The sequence below is a fragment of the Mustela lutreola genome, chromosome 15, assembly GCF_030435805.1.
Source record: "Mustela lutreola isolate mMusLut2 chromosome 15, mMusLut2.pri, whole genome shotgun sequence".
In the NCBI taxonomy this organism is placed as follows: Eukaryota; Metazoa; Chordata; class Mammalia; order Carnivora; family Mustelidae; genus Mustela; species Mustela lutreola.
In genome coordinates this window covers 34112265-34126442 of record NC_081304.1, presented here as the reverse complement: position 1 = coordinate 34126442, position 14178 = coordinate 34112265, and the positions used below count along the sequence as shown (strand labels likewise).

Here is a 14178-nt window from a genome sequence, read left to right as displayed (position 1 = left end):
CTCTTTCCCAACTTTGACCTATCTGGACCCAAACAGCTCTACACCATTGAAACCAATGCCTCTAACAGTGCCGTGGGGGCCAAACTGACCCAAGATAAGAGAGCCATGGCCCTGGCAACATACAGTCCCTGTGGAGGAAGCTGACTTGGTTGACATAAACTACCTTACTTAATAAGGAGAATCATTAATCATCATGGCTACCTTAGAGGTTTGAAGGCGTCAAACTAGATACAGGTAACCAGTGTCCTGTGACAATGTTCTTAGGCCACTAAAGCCTGGGAAAGCTGAGACAGACTCAGGTTAATCCCCCCTCCCTTTTTTAAAGGTTTTTTTTTTTTTTTTTGTAATCTCTACACTTGAAGTGAGGCTCTACTCATGCCCCCAAGATCAAGAGCCTCATGCTTTTCTGACTGAGCTAGACAGGTGCCTCTGATTTTAGTATCTATTACAAACAAGGGCACCTGGGTGGCTCATTCGGTTAAGCCTCTGTCTTTGGCTCAGGTCATGATCCCAGGGTCCTGGGATGGAGTCCTTAGTCCCGATCCCTGCTCTGTGGGGAGTCTGCCCCTCCCCCTGTTCATGTGCTCACAAGCACGCGCTCTCTCTCTTAAATAAATAAATAGATAAATAAAATCTTAAAAAAAAAATCTATTACAAATGAGGTAGTGAAATGGCCAGGTGGGTTGCCTATTTCAAAGTATCAAGGAGTAGGGGTGCCTGGGTGGCTCAGTGGGTCAAGCCACTGCCTTCGGCTCAGGTCATGATCTCAGGGTCCTGGGATCGAATCCCGAATCAGGCTCTCTGCTCAGCAGGGAGCCTGCTTCCCTCTCTCTCTCTCCGCCTGCCTCTCTGTCTACTTGTGATTTCTCTCTGTCAAATAAATAAATAAATAATCTTTAAAAAAAATAAAAACAAAGTATCAAGGAGTAGAGACTCTACTCTTGAAAATTCTTCTGTGGCTACAACTAACAAAGGCAATCCTATGTCTGATGTTCATGTAGGCACCTGGCACCAGGAGTAAGTTGGGGAGACTCTGAGCACTATAAAACCCCTTCATCAGGACCAGTGGCTATATTTCACTAAAGTAGGGAACCCTGTCACAAGCACTTTGCCTTATTATTAAGATACACTGATTCTCAACTCATATCACACCTCAAAAGGAAATCCTGCTAATTTAAAGCATTAAATATAAGTTAAAATCTTAAAATACTTGTCTGTTAGACAAGGAAAATCCCTGTAGTCATTAAATCAAGAGATGAAAGACCCAAATAAATTAAAAGTAAATTCAACTGCATAAAAATAATTTCTCTATAGGAAGTTATCATAATAAAAATAATACCAATAATTAATATGACAAAAGGTTAATATACTTTACGATCCTTATGTTGCATCTAAATAAACTCATAAGAAAAACTGATCCAAATTTTAGAAAAAAAAAAAGAACAGATGATGCACAACAGATGAAATGGCTAAAAAATGTAGAAAAATCTAGTTTTAATCAAAGACATTAACATAAAGTAAGATAACATTCAATGCTGATGAAATTGCAGAGGGGAATGCAGATTTGATCAAATTTTCTGTAAATCAATTTGATCTTAATGTATTAAGAGTCTTAAAATGCTCAGGCTCTTTGAAGCAATAATTTTATTTTTAGGAATTTTATTTCTAAGGAAATAATCAGAAATGTGAACATAGTTTTATGCACAAAAGATATTTATCATAGTATAATTTATAATATCCAATTATAGTGAAAATGTTAATTTATGGTAAATCCATATGAAATTCAGGGCTCCCACAAGCAGTCATTAGAAATAATTTTGCTATATAGAGCTACTTGTGAAATGATGGAAGGTGTAAAAGATGGAATAAATGATATATTAAAATAACGTTAAAAGACCAATTAAAATTGTGAAAGTATAAATCATTTTTGTTTTACTCTTTACACTTCTCTATATTTTGCATAATTGCCTCTAGATTTCTACTGAGAGTGCTTTTTTTTCCCTACAATTTTATACCATAACGAGTTTTCCTTTTTCTTTTTTTAAAACACTTCTTAAAAGAGAGTTTATTTATTTATCTGAGAGAAAGAGAGAGAGCGTGTGTGTGTGCACAAGTGCTCAGGAGGGGGAGGGGCAAACGGAGAGGAAGAGAGAAACTTAAGCCAACTCCATGCTCAGCATGGAACCCAACATGTGGCTTGATCCCACAACCTCAAGATCATGACTTGAGCCAAAATCAAGAGTTGGGTGTTTAACCAACCAATCTACACAAGAGCCCCTCTTTTTTTTTTTTTTTTTTAAGTACTTTTTTCCTATGGGTTAGACAACTCTTTTTTCTTTTTTTTTTAAAGCAGGCTCCACACCCAACATGGGGCTTGAACTCATGATCCCAAGATCAAGAGTTGCATACGTTAAACCTTCTGAGCCAGCTAGGACTGGCAAATAAGTTTTACATATCAGATAATTACATATTAAGTAAGTTAGTGCTTTAACATATATTATCTTGGAGCATGATTGAATTAATCAGTAGAGTTCACTCTAAGACAGAAATAATAGCTTTACGGTGTAGTCTGAACTGGTTTGATACTTTCAGCAGACCCCTCCCATAAGGCAGGCAGCCTAGATGTTTTGTCAAGGGTTCCTGCCCCCTGCTAACTTTGACTTGGGTCATATCTCGCAGTTCTATCTTTATCTTGCTCTCGGTCTTGCCTGACTTTTGTATAGATTCTTCAACTCAAAGCAGGCTCTCAATCTCCCCTCCCGTCTGGATGTTTTAGGAGTTCCCTGCTTCTCCAGTCTGTTCTCTTTGAGATATGGTCATTTGAAACTTCAACTCAGATCAAGCCCATGTAGAGCTTTCCTCAGGCTCTGGGTTTTCTTGGATTCTCATTTGTCCCACGTTTCCAGGGCTCCTACCTGGCATGGCACTTCCAATAAGCCAATAAGGCACATGCATTCCTTTATTGGCCTTCTTGCCTTTCCCTCTCTCAGCTTGCTCTCCAAGAACAGACTCCTTAGCCAGTGAAGTTGCCTGGGCCAACTCCCCATCTTGACTTCTGGCACCCTCCTGTGGCCATGGGTAGGTGTGCCTGGGCCAGCACTGAATTTCAGATTTGGTCCTCCAAAGCATCCCCAGGCTTATTAGTGCCCACCAGTGACAGTTAAAAGGAGCTGGGCAGCAATTACTTCTGCCTGGCTCCTTGCAAATCACCTTCTGCAACTTGCCAAGGGACAAATTCACCAAGGCCCCTCCTTCCTTTTGCCTATAAATGTATCTGTATCAAGACATGCTAAGACCTACATTCTCAAAGGAAAAGCCTTTTCTGGTTTTGCACTTGGCGGGGAGGTAATAGTAAGTACTAACTTAAATAAGTGCCAGATGCTGAGCTAATGCCTTTCACCCATTATCACATTGAATCTTCACAACAATGCTGGGACATAGTTACCTATCTTTAATCTCCATTTTATAGAGGAGGAAATAAAGGCTTAAATGGGTTACATAGAAGTCAAGGGTAGACTTAAAGATCAAGATCTTCCTGCTAATTGATGGCTAAGTTTGGATTCAAAAACCAGCCATGTGACTTAGGGCTCATACTTTCTAATCACTAGGACTTAAAGTCTCCGTAGAAAACTGGGATGCTCAGAGCCCATGTTTTCTATAATGCAGACAAAGATAATCTGTAGCAAGAAGAAAGAATAAAAAAAAATAGAAAGAAGGTGAGAATAGAGGTAGAGGTACGGATCTAAGAGGGCTTGAGACCTAGCTTCCAGTTGTTCCTGAGGCTCAGGAACACCCATGTCATTTTCCAAACCTGGTTGTTTCATCAGATGCTTAAGTCCTTCCAATAAACCACCCCCCGCCGCCTTCTAGTTCCATTTGATGTGCTTTCTGCAACTCACAAAGCAGAAGTCCTACTAAAACAGGAAACAGAAGACAGTCTAGGTATTAATACTTGGAGCAGCATTAGCGATAAATGATCTCATCTATGCCAGGTTCTTTTGATTGCAAGAAACAAAGATTGAGTCAATTTACTAGAGCCAAGTTACTCATTACTCAGAGACAAATCAAAAGAAGGGCTTAGAAGAAAATATGCGTGCACTAAAACCTGAGTAAATTGAACCACGAAGGCCTCAGGAAGAGTTGAAACTGCATCAGTAGCGCTGAGGAATAGCCACCCCCTCGCCTCTCAGGGCTTCTTGGCTTCTCGGTGAATCAGCACCACTCTCTCTGGACCAGCCTTCTCAAATTACTCATCTTACAACCGGCTGCAAAAGGAGCACTCCAACCCCTGCACTTCTCTGGCCCCCCAGTTCCAGCACATACCACAACTGTAGCGCCCCTTTGTGTCTCTTATTGCAGGTTTCCAAGAGAGAAGATTTCACTTCTGCTTTTCTTTTTAGATCAAAGTACAGGAGGCATAAGTCATGGGGTATAGTTTGTGATCAGATGTCCAAATAGCTGTGGTCATGGTTATGTGGCCTACTGCCCATCCAGTACGGTCAATGGGTAGGGATTTTACTAGAAAGGGGTGTGTGCAGGCTAGTAATAATTGGCATTTCTAATCAAGCCTACTTAAATGTAATTTGAACTCTTGCCAGTAAAAAAAAAAAAATTAAACACGATGCAAAGACCCATTCCCTAAAGACCCTCTCTAATTATCTCAAGTTGGCAAGAGAGTTTGCCTTCTGGTGTTCGTAAGCTTGTGTGCTATCCTCTACCTCAAAGTGCACCTTCTTCAAGTTCCCAGTCCCACCTGCACCTGCCCTAAACACTCTGCACTGAGCTAGACTACTCCACTCACTTGGGAGTCTATTAATTTTTTTCTCCCCTTAACCACACTAAAGACTTTGCTTAGTAAAGCATTTTGAAGATTTAGAAAGTGACTGTTCAGTCTGCTTAGGATTTATATCCCAAACAGATGTGCCAAGAAGTCATAGGAATCAAACTGCTGTTCTGTGAGCAGAATAATATATTAACTTGCCTTTTAGCAGTTTCGATTGCACAGCTGTACAATTTGCAATGGAGTCTTCATAGCTAGAGTTGCTTTTAGCAAAAGCACATCTTCTTCAGGATGGAAGTTTTAACATAGCAGGCATCTTGAGGGGCATGCATCCTTGTAAAAGACTTATTATTTGAGAGAAATTCATCTAGGAAATTGAGATATGGTAGTATTTAACCTACCTTGAGGAATACTCTGCTTTTCATCATAATAGCTGAGCTGGATATTATTTCATGATGAAAATAAGGAGCTCCTAAATAATGGTTCCATCGTCTTACACTTTCAGTCTTTCTGAGCCTCAGTTTTCTCAACTGTTAAATCACGGTATCAGTACCCATCTTATACGGTTGTTGTACGGGGCCAATGAAAGCTTTATAAATAGCTTAACAAAGTGTCAACCATAGTAAGTGCTCAACAAATGTTAGTTACCATAATTATTACATTTTGTTTCTCACCTTAGCAAATTAAAATGCTTTTTTTTTTTTTTTTTTTTTTTAAAGATTTTTTATTTATTTATTTGATAGACAGAGATCACAAGTAGGCAGAGAGGCAGGCAGAGAGAGAGGGGGAAGCAGGCTCTCCGCTGAGCAGAGAGCCCGATGTGGGGCTCGATCCCAGGACCCTGAAACCATGACCCGAGCCGAAGGCAGAGGCCTAAACCACTGAGCCACCCAGGCGCCCCTAAAATGCATTTTTTAATAGTTTCTCATTTTACCCTTTCAACCTATGGGTAGGTATGGTGCTAAGTATATCCCCATTTCATAGTACAATTAACAGAAACAGGTTAAATAATTCAGGGAAAGTAATTTTTTCCAAGATAACATAGACAGTAATTCACATCTCTGGCTTCTTTTTATTCCCCCCACATCAGACAGGTCATGTGCAGAGGTCGTAACAAGGTTGGAGGGAGTCACATGTTACACAAATACGTGAACACCCAATCATCAAGCTTATGAACTACAAAAGGATCCCACATCTGTGACTTCTAATTGAATATTCCTTCTGCACAGAACTGTTGAGTTCTGTGACAGGGACTTTAGTGAAAGGAGAAGGCTAATATTATACTAAAGGAAGACTCCTCCACAACTTTCATCTAAGAATTGTTACTCAGGTAGAAATATATGAACCTCTAATTCTGGCAGCCTAGAAAGCTGTATGACCTGAGAGCCCACTAGCTATGATACAAATCCTGATTTGAATCAAAACTAATATGCGCTTAAAAGTTTTGCTGGATTTTGAGTGCCTGGGTGGCTCAGTGGGTTAAGCCTCTGCCTTCGGCTCAGGTCATGATCCCAGGGTCCTGGAATCGAGTCCCGCATCGGGCTCTCTGCTCACCAGGGAGCCTGCTTCCTCCTCTCTCTCTCTCTGCCTGCCTCTCTGCCTACTTGTGATCTCTCTCTGTCAAATTAATAAATAAAATCTTAAAAAAAAGTTTTGCTGGATTTTGATGAAAGGGATCAAAAAGAAAAAAAAAGTGAGCTCAAACAAGAGCAGGGAGCAATAAGCAAACATAAAAGTCTGAGTTGTCATGGGCAAGTACCAAGAACGGTCCAGGTCAGGGAGACTGAGCTTGGAGGCACAGTGCAAGGTGTGGAAATCACACCTGAAATTCCTTCCTGCTTTGAGTCTGGTTTTGCAAGAGGAGCTTCAGAGATACCTCCTCAGTTGCATCTCAGATCTCCTCTCAGAATCAAATGCAACTATTCTCTACAGTAAAGCAACTCCCAATTTGGGTCCCTGGGATTTCCATAAATTAAGTTCGAAAAAATATAAGCTCACAATTTAAAAAAATCACCAACACATAAACCACCATGAGTTTAGATCAACAGAAACAACAAGCAATAATTCATAAGAACTGAAGGACTGGAATTGGAGTTGTCATTTGCAGATTATTAAATAACCTTTTATGAACCATTTAAAGAAATCAAACGTGGATCAAAATAGATCTAGAAACAAGAAACCAGAAAGATTAGTAAAAGAACCGAATATTACTTTTTGGCCTTATAGCTATAGATTTTGAAATTAACAACTCAGTAAATTAAATCTGTTAAAGACAGGTTTAGTGACCTGGGGGTTATATTCAAAGAAATTACCCAGAGTGCTAACACAGAGTACAGCAGACAGAAAATATGAAAGAAGGGTTAGAAGACATGGAGGGTAAAACAAGGCTTAACATGTCTAATCAGAGTTCTAGAAGTAAGGGAGAGAGAGAACAGGAGAAAGTCCATATTGAAAAAAATAATGGCCAAGAATTTTCCTAAACTGACTAAAGATAAATCCACAGATAGAGAAAGCACAGCATATTTCAAGCATGATAAATAAAGAAAAATCCACACCAAGACATATTGCGATGAAATGGCACAATACCAAAAATGAAGACCTTAAAAATCCCAGAGAAAAAAGCCAGGGCACCTACAAAGAACAAACAATAAGCTACCAGAAGATCTTTAAAAAAAAAAAAAAAAGGAATATAACAATAATCTATTAGTGCTCACAATACCCTCAGTAGTAGTTACTGTTATTATTTCTATTTTAATGAAAGGAAATTCTGGCTGAGAAAGAAAGCCCATGGTCCTACAGATATACAGCAACAAGGATGTAGCTTAGAAATGCAAGAATGAGTAGAAAAGTAGGTCATAAAACACTGCTTCAGCCATATGCAACAACATATGAATCTTAGGACATAATCTTAGGATGAATCTTAAAAACATAACACTGAGTGAAAAAAGCAGGTGGCAGAAAACTATATACAGAATACCATTTTTATAAAGTTCACAAACAAAACTAAATAATATATTGCTTAGAAATGCATACATGCATGATTAAATTATCTTAAAAAGAAAGAGACTAATTACTATAGACTGAATGTTTGTGCCCCCCCCAAAAACTCATGTATCAAAACCTAATACCCAATGAGATAATATTAGGAGGTGGAGCCTATGGGAAGTGATTAGATCATGAAACCAGAGCCCTCATGAATGGGATTAGTAACCTGATAAAAGAAGCCAACACGGCTCCCAAGTAGTTCCTTCCACCACGTGAGGTTACTGTGAAGAGATGGCCACGTATGAACTGGGAAGCGGGCTCTCATCAGATGTGGAAGCCCACCATGCCAGCACGCTGAATTTGGACTTCCAGCCTCCATTAATATGGGAAATAAATATTTATTGTTTATAAGCCCTCATCTGTGGTATTTTGTTATAGGAGCCTGAACAGCCTACAACAGGACAATACACAAAATTTCAGATAGTAGTTACCACTTCAGAGATGTAGCAGAAGAGTGGAATGAGAAGAAGCACATGTTGCAGAAAGCAAAGGCTACACTCTAATTCTTAGACTCGTGGTAGGTAACAAGTATTCATTTCATTGCTGTATGAGCACATGTGACTTCTATTCTTTTGCATGCATCAAATGTTACACGATAAAAATAAAATTGCCGGGTGCCTGGGTGGCTCAGTAGGTTAAGCCACTGACTTCGGCTCAGGTCATGATCTCAGGGTCCTGGGATCGAGTCCCGCATCGGGCTCTCTGCTCAGCAGGGAGCCTGCTTCCCTCTCTCTCTCTGCCTGCCTCTCCGTCTACTTGTGATCTCTCTCTGACAAATAAATAAATAAAATCTTTAAAAAAAATAAAAATAAAAAAATAAAATTGCCAAAGGACTAATTTTTAACTGGATTTTTACAATATATTTAAAAACCACTGGTTAATCCTTCTGGCTGATGGTTGAGGGATATAATCAGCCTCTAGAGTTTAATTGCCAAATTTTTGTACTGAATCACAAAAAGGCTTCCTGCATAATTAATGGAAGACAATGATGGAAGTCATTCCTGGCTTGGGATTTTAAATTCTTGGTCTTGTATTTTCTCTCCAAATAGAACAGTCTATTCACACAGCTCTAATAGGTGTGCTATTTACATCATTTGTATGGCTATCTTTAACCATGCATTTTAGATGGTAAAGAATAATTTCAAGGGACGCCCGGGTGGCTCAGTTGGTTGAGCAGCTGCCTTCGGCTCCCCCTCGTTGTGGGATCGAGTCCCGCATCGGGCTCCTTGCTCTGTGGGGAGCCTGCTTCTCCCTCTGCCTCTGTCTGCCTGTGCTCGCTCTCTCTCTCTGATAAATAAATAAAATCTTTTAAAAAAAATAAAGAATAATTTCAATATAAGAAAAATATGTTTATAGAATACATTAGAAAAAACGTTTCACTTTGTGTTTTAGGTCACATAATTAAGTTGGTAACAAATGGAAAATCTGATGTCCTTTTTTTGGGTAGTGGGATTGTAAAATATGAATTTCAATTTAATTTAATTTAAATTTAAATTTTGTGAACCAATTTTCTCAGTTTTTTTTTTAAGGCTTATTTATTTGAGAGAGAGAGCACACAGGTGAAGGGAAGGAGCAGAGGGAGAGAAAGAGTCTTAAGGATGGAGCCCGACTCAAGGTTCAATCTCAAAACCCTGAGATCATGACATAAGCTGAAACCAGGAGTCAGATGCTTAAAGGCACCCCAATTTAAAATGCTTTATCCTATTCTCTGTATTTCCTGCATACTTAGTAGTTTGTGATTATCATTAAAACATCTTTGAGTTGGATAAATTATCTGGCAAAAAAATTGAGTTTTACATATTTTGGGTGGTTGTGTGTGTTTAATGCCATAATAGAGATCTATATAATCTTCTCCTAATTAAAGTTCATAAACTTGACCTCCCCTCAAGAATTTCCCCCCAATCTCAACATGTCATTTTATCTCAGTACAGGAAAGTGTTTCCTAAACATAATACATGCAATTTTCCCCTCATGAATGAAAAATGAAGATTGTTTTCACAGGAGTAAACCAGCCTAGTAGTTTATTAAGTTTAATGCATTATTAAAAGATTTCTGTATAATTTTTCATTCCTTTGAATAGTAATACAATCTGATATTAATACTATAATTTCCTAGAAAAGTAAAAAGGATTTCCCCATAGGTAATTAAGATAAGCTTTCAAAATGCATCCCTATTGAATACATACTTACTAATATGTCAATTTCAAATCTTCCTTTTACAGTTTTTAAAAAATTCATTCACTCATTTATTCATTCATTTTAAGTAGGTTCCATGTTTGAACTCATGACTTTGAGATCAAGAGTCACATGCTCTACTGACTGAGCCAGCCAGGTGCCCCCTCATTTTTTTCAGTTTTTAAAACTGATGTTCATTAGCTTAAATATGTTTTTAAATATAGAGTTGACTTTGGTATTTGCAAGGCATTTGTCCAAAGGCCTTTATGGTTCCTCAAATTTAAAACAAACAAACAACAGCAGCAACAACAAAAATAAAGCTCTATGGCTTAAAACTTGATCTACGTAGACAAAAATCAGGTTGCACGGAGAGAAGCAAAATATAAGAGAGCCAGAATCTTGACAGTGCCCCTGTACCCAATGTCACTGCTTCCTGAAACCTGGCTGCCTCCCAAGATTACCCACATAATAAATTCCCTCTTTAGCTTTAAGTTACTTCAAGTTGGTTTTTGTTATCTTCATCAAGAGTCCTAATACACATAATTATGCTGAACATTTGGTAAGATATATAATTCATTCTGTTGTATGGACCCAGTGATTCTCAGTTAATCTTTCTGATACCTTACTGGTATCACGGAGCTAAGAATCCTTTTGCGAAAGAAAGGTACCTGAACCAATTGGATTCAATCTGACTTTTGAAACAGGATTTCAGGGCTGAAGGAGCATATCAAGTAAAGAGCATCTCTTACAGAAGGCTGCCCCTTCTTATTTGGGTGGTCCACAGGTTACAATGTGCAACTAGATTTAGGTGATAAATGAAAAGAGTAAAAAGATTTTCAATATACCAGTCCTCTGTAATAGAGATAGTAGCTCTTTCTTTGAAGCCTAATACTGAAACCAGATGCTTAGTTTTATGACTTCCTTCTCTCAAACAGCAAGATAAGAAGAAAAACATACATAAGTCAGTTAGTGTTATCAGGAAGTGATTATTAGTTTTGTTGAAAACATAATGCCTTTGGGGCTTTGAATGAAAGTACTAATTTAAACCATTTCTGGAATGAATAAATATTCAAAAAGAGTAGTATATAAACTCTGCATGCCTCAGGCTAACATAAGTATTTATGACTCTCTCGTGTGTGTTCTTCTTTGGAATTTTTCTCTTTCATCTGAAAAGTGATTCTTTCACCTGCATACCCTTTAGGAATCAAATTTAGATACAAAGCAGTGACAACTTGGATCTTGCCCTCTGTATAATAAATCAACGGATGTAACTCCTTTCCATTAAGAACAGCTCGCTAATAACCAAGTAGGCATGCTTTAAATTAACCTGATATACAAGAGTCCAGTCAAGTTGTAAATCTATGGATTACAGTCTCACCATATCTAACTCTATATTTTGTAAGAGTCCCTTAAAGGGTGTACATTTGGTAATTAACATTTTAACCACATCAGGATTGAAATTACATATAGTGTCTCAAAATACTATAAAATATAAATATAAATATAAACTCCTCAGAACAAGGAATGTCTTTCCTATCTTTTTACTTCTATCAGCTGCAAGCTGGGGTGAACTGGAGAGTTGTTTAGTAGTGTATGGAGTAGGATTAATAACAGTAATGGGAGAGTTGGCCAGAAGTGAATAGATGAAACAACATGGGAAGAATGTGGGGCCAGGCTTAGCAAATGAGCAGAGGCCAAGGGTAAGGAAAATATGGGCTGGACATGAGGGCAAGTATGAAGCAAAATTTTGTTCATACTGAAATACAGTCATATCCAGGATACAGAAACTTGGAAATTTCTTAAGACCCACTCTTTTGGGGCTATGTGGTTTTCAGGACTGGGTTTGATCGGCTTAGAGAATCAGAATGGCAATGAGGGGAGATAAAGGAGGAGGTACTGCTATTAATTAAAGATTCATGATTGAGCTGCTTGAGATGAAGCGAGGATGTATGTATCTCCATCACAAATTCACGTGTGCAGGAAATACAAGTTTGTTTTCCTATAACAGTTTCTATTTTAAGTTTCCATTCCATCAGGTGTATCAATCAGAAGATAGTAAGAAAACAGAAACTGCTGTAGGTGTTTCAGGCAGAAGGGGATTTAATACAGGAAATAAGATGCTTAACTCTTTGGAAAGAGCTGGGGAAACAAACTGTTGAGTATGATGTTAGCTGTGAACTTGTCATATAACCTTTATTACGTTGAGATATGTTCTTTCTATACCTAATTTGTTGATTTTTAAAATCATAAATGGATGCTGAGTTTTGCTAAATGCTTTTTCTGCATTTATGCATAAGATTATGATTTTTTAAAGAAGATTTTATTTTTAAGTAATCTCTACACCCAATCTGGGCCTCAAATCCACAACCCCAAGACTGAGTCTCATACTATACTGACTGAACCAGCCAGGTGCCCCCATATAATTTTTATCCTTCATCCTGTTAATGTGGTGAATTATATTCATTGATTTGTGTATGTTGAATAATCCCTGCATCCCAGGGATAAATCCCATTTGATCATGATGTCTGAAACCTTTTAATGTGCTGTTAAATTTGGTTTGTTAGTATTTTGTTGTGGATTTTTGCATCTTTGGTCATCAGAGATATTGGCCTGTAATTTTTTTTTTTTTTCCCTCGTTTGGCTTTGGTATCAAGGTAATGCTGTCCTCAAAATAAGCTTGGAAGCATCCTGTCCTCTTCATTTTTCTGGAAGAGTTTGAGGAGGATTGCCATTAATTCTTTAAATGTTTGGTCAAATTCACCTGTGAAGCCATCTGGTTCTGGCTGGGAGGTTTTTTACTTACTGCTTCAACCTCTTTACTTTTTACAGATTTGTTCAGATTTTTTTTTTATTTCTTCATGATTCAGTCTTGGCAGATTGCATGTTTCTAGGAATTTATCCACTTCTTCTGGTTGTCCAATTTGTTGGCATATAATTTTTAGTAGTCTCTTATGATTCTTTTTATTTCTGTGGTATCACCTAGAAGTCTCCTCTTTCATTTATAATTTTATTTTAGTTCCCTCTTATTTTTTCTTAGTATAGCTAAAGACTTGTCAATTCTGTTTATTTGTTTAAAAACTCTTCATTTTGTTGGTCTTTTCTATTTTCTTTATAGTCTTTATTTCATTTTTGTCTGCTCTAATCTTTGTTTCTTTCCTTCTGCTAACTTTGAGCTCAGTTTGTTCTTTTCCTAATTTCTTCAGTGTAAATTGTTTACCTGAGATCATTCTTTTTTCTTTTTTTCTAAAGCAGGCATTTATTGCTATGAAATTCTCTCTTAGAACTGCCTCTGCTGTATCTCATAAGTTTTGGTATGTTGTATTTCCATTTTCATTTGTCTCAAGATGCTTTTTTATTTCCCTTTTCTTCCTTGACCTATTGGTTGATTAGGAGCATGTTCATTTCCACATATTTGTGAATTTTCCAATTTTTCTCTTTTTGTTGGTTTCTAGATTCATTTCATTGTGGTGAGTAAATATACCTGGTATGATTTCAGCTTATATTAAGACTTGTTTTGTGGTCTAATATGTGATCTATTCTGGAAGAGGTTTCATGTGCATTTTGCTATCCGTTAAAGAAATTACTCTCTCGGGAAGGATTTCAAAGGTACTAATCAAGAAAATCTTGTAAATGAACCCACTAGGTTTATTATAAAGGGACAACTATTGCAATCATCTTACTCTCTCTCTCTCTCTCTCTTTCTCTCACCCATGTATCTCTTTAACTCACCCCACTTTTGCCAGCTCTACCTGCAGCCACCACATCCAGACTAAAGGGTCACAGAGCAGAGTGCCCCAAATCTTCTTGTGATGATGACAGCAGATGGGGGCGGCAAAGTCAAGGTATAGTAGAGAAGTTAGGAGAGAAGTAGAAATTCTAGACTGAGGGAAAGAGTGGGTGTTTTCTTTTCTCTTCCTTTAGAGTATATTCCCCGGAGCAGATTCTACATTATGAGGTCCTGAGTGCCCACCTTTTCCCCACAGGACAATGAAATTTTGGTACCCTGCCATCCCTCTTTGTTCCACCTTCTTCACAGCTCTGTTGTTTCTCTTAACACCCACCCTCCTGTTGCCAAAAACTGTTCTTCTTTTTGGGGGGACAGCAACAGAACAGGTCTTTGGAGCTGCCCCTGGAGCCAGAGGTGTCCTGTCCTCTCCTCTTTCACTTCAGTTGCAAATA

At 38.1% G+C, this 14178-nt stretch overlaps 1 long non-coding RNA gene and 1 other non-coding gene across 3 annotated transcripts in view; both read right to left on the bottom strand.

The window, feature by feature from the left end:
• LOC131816897 (uncharacterized) overlaps positions 1–14178 on the bottom strand; it is a 174196-nt gene that overhangs the window by 35458 nt on the left and 124560 nt on the right. The window lies entirely within an intron of this gene.
• Positions 5865–5968, bottom strand: LOC131817243 (small nucleolar RNA U13). Its single transcript, XR_009348427.1, has one exon. It is a non-coding gene; the product is annotated as a small nucleolar RNA U13 (small nucleolar RNA).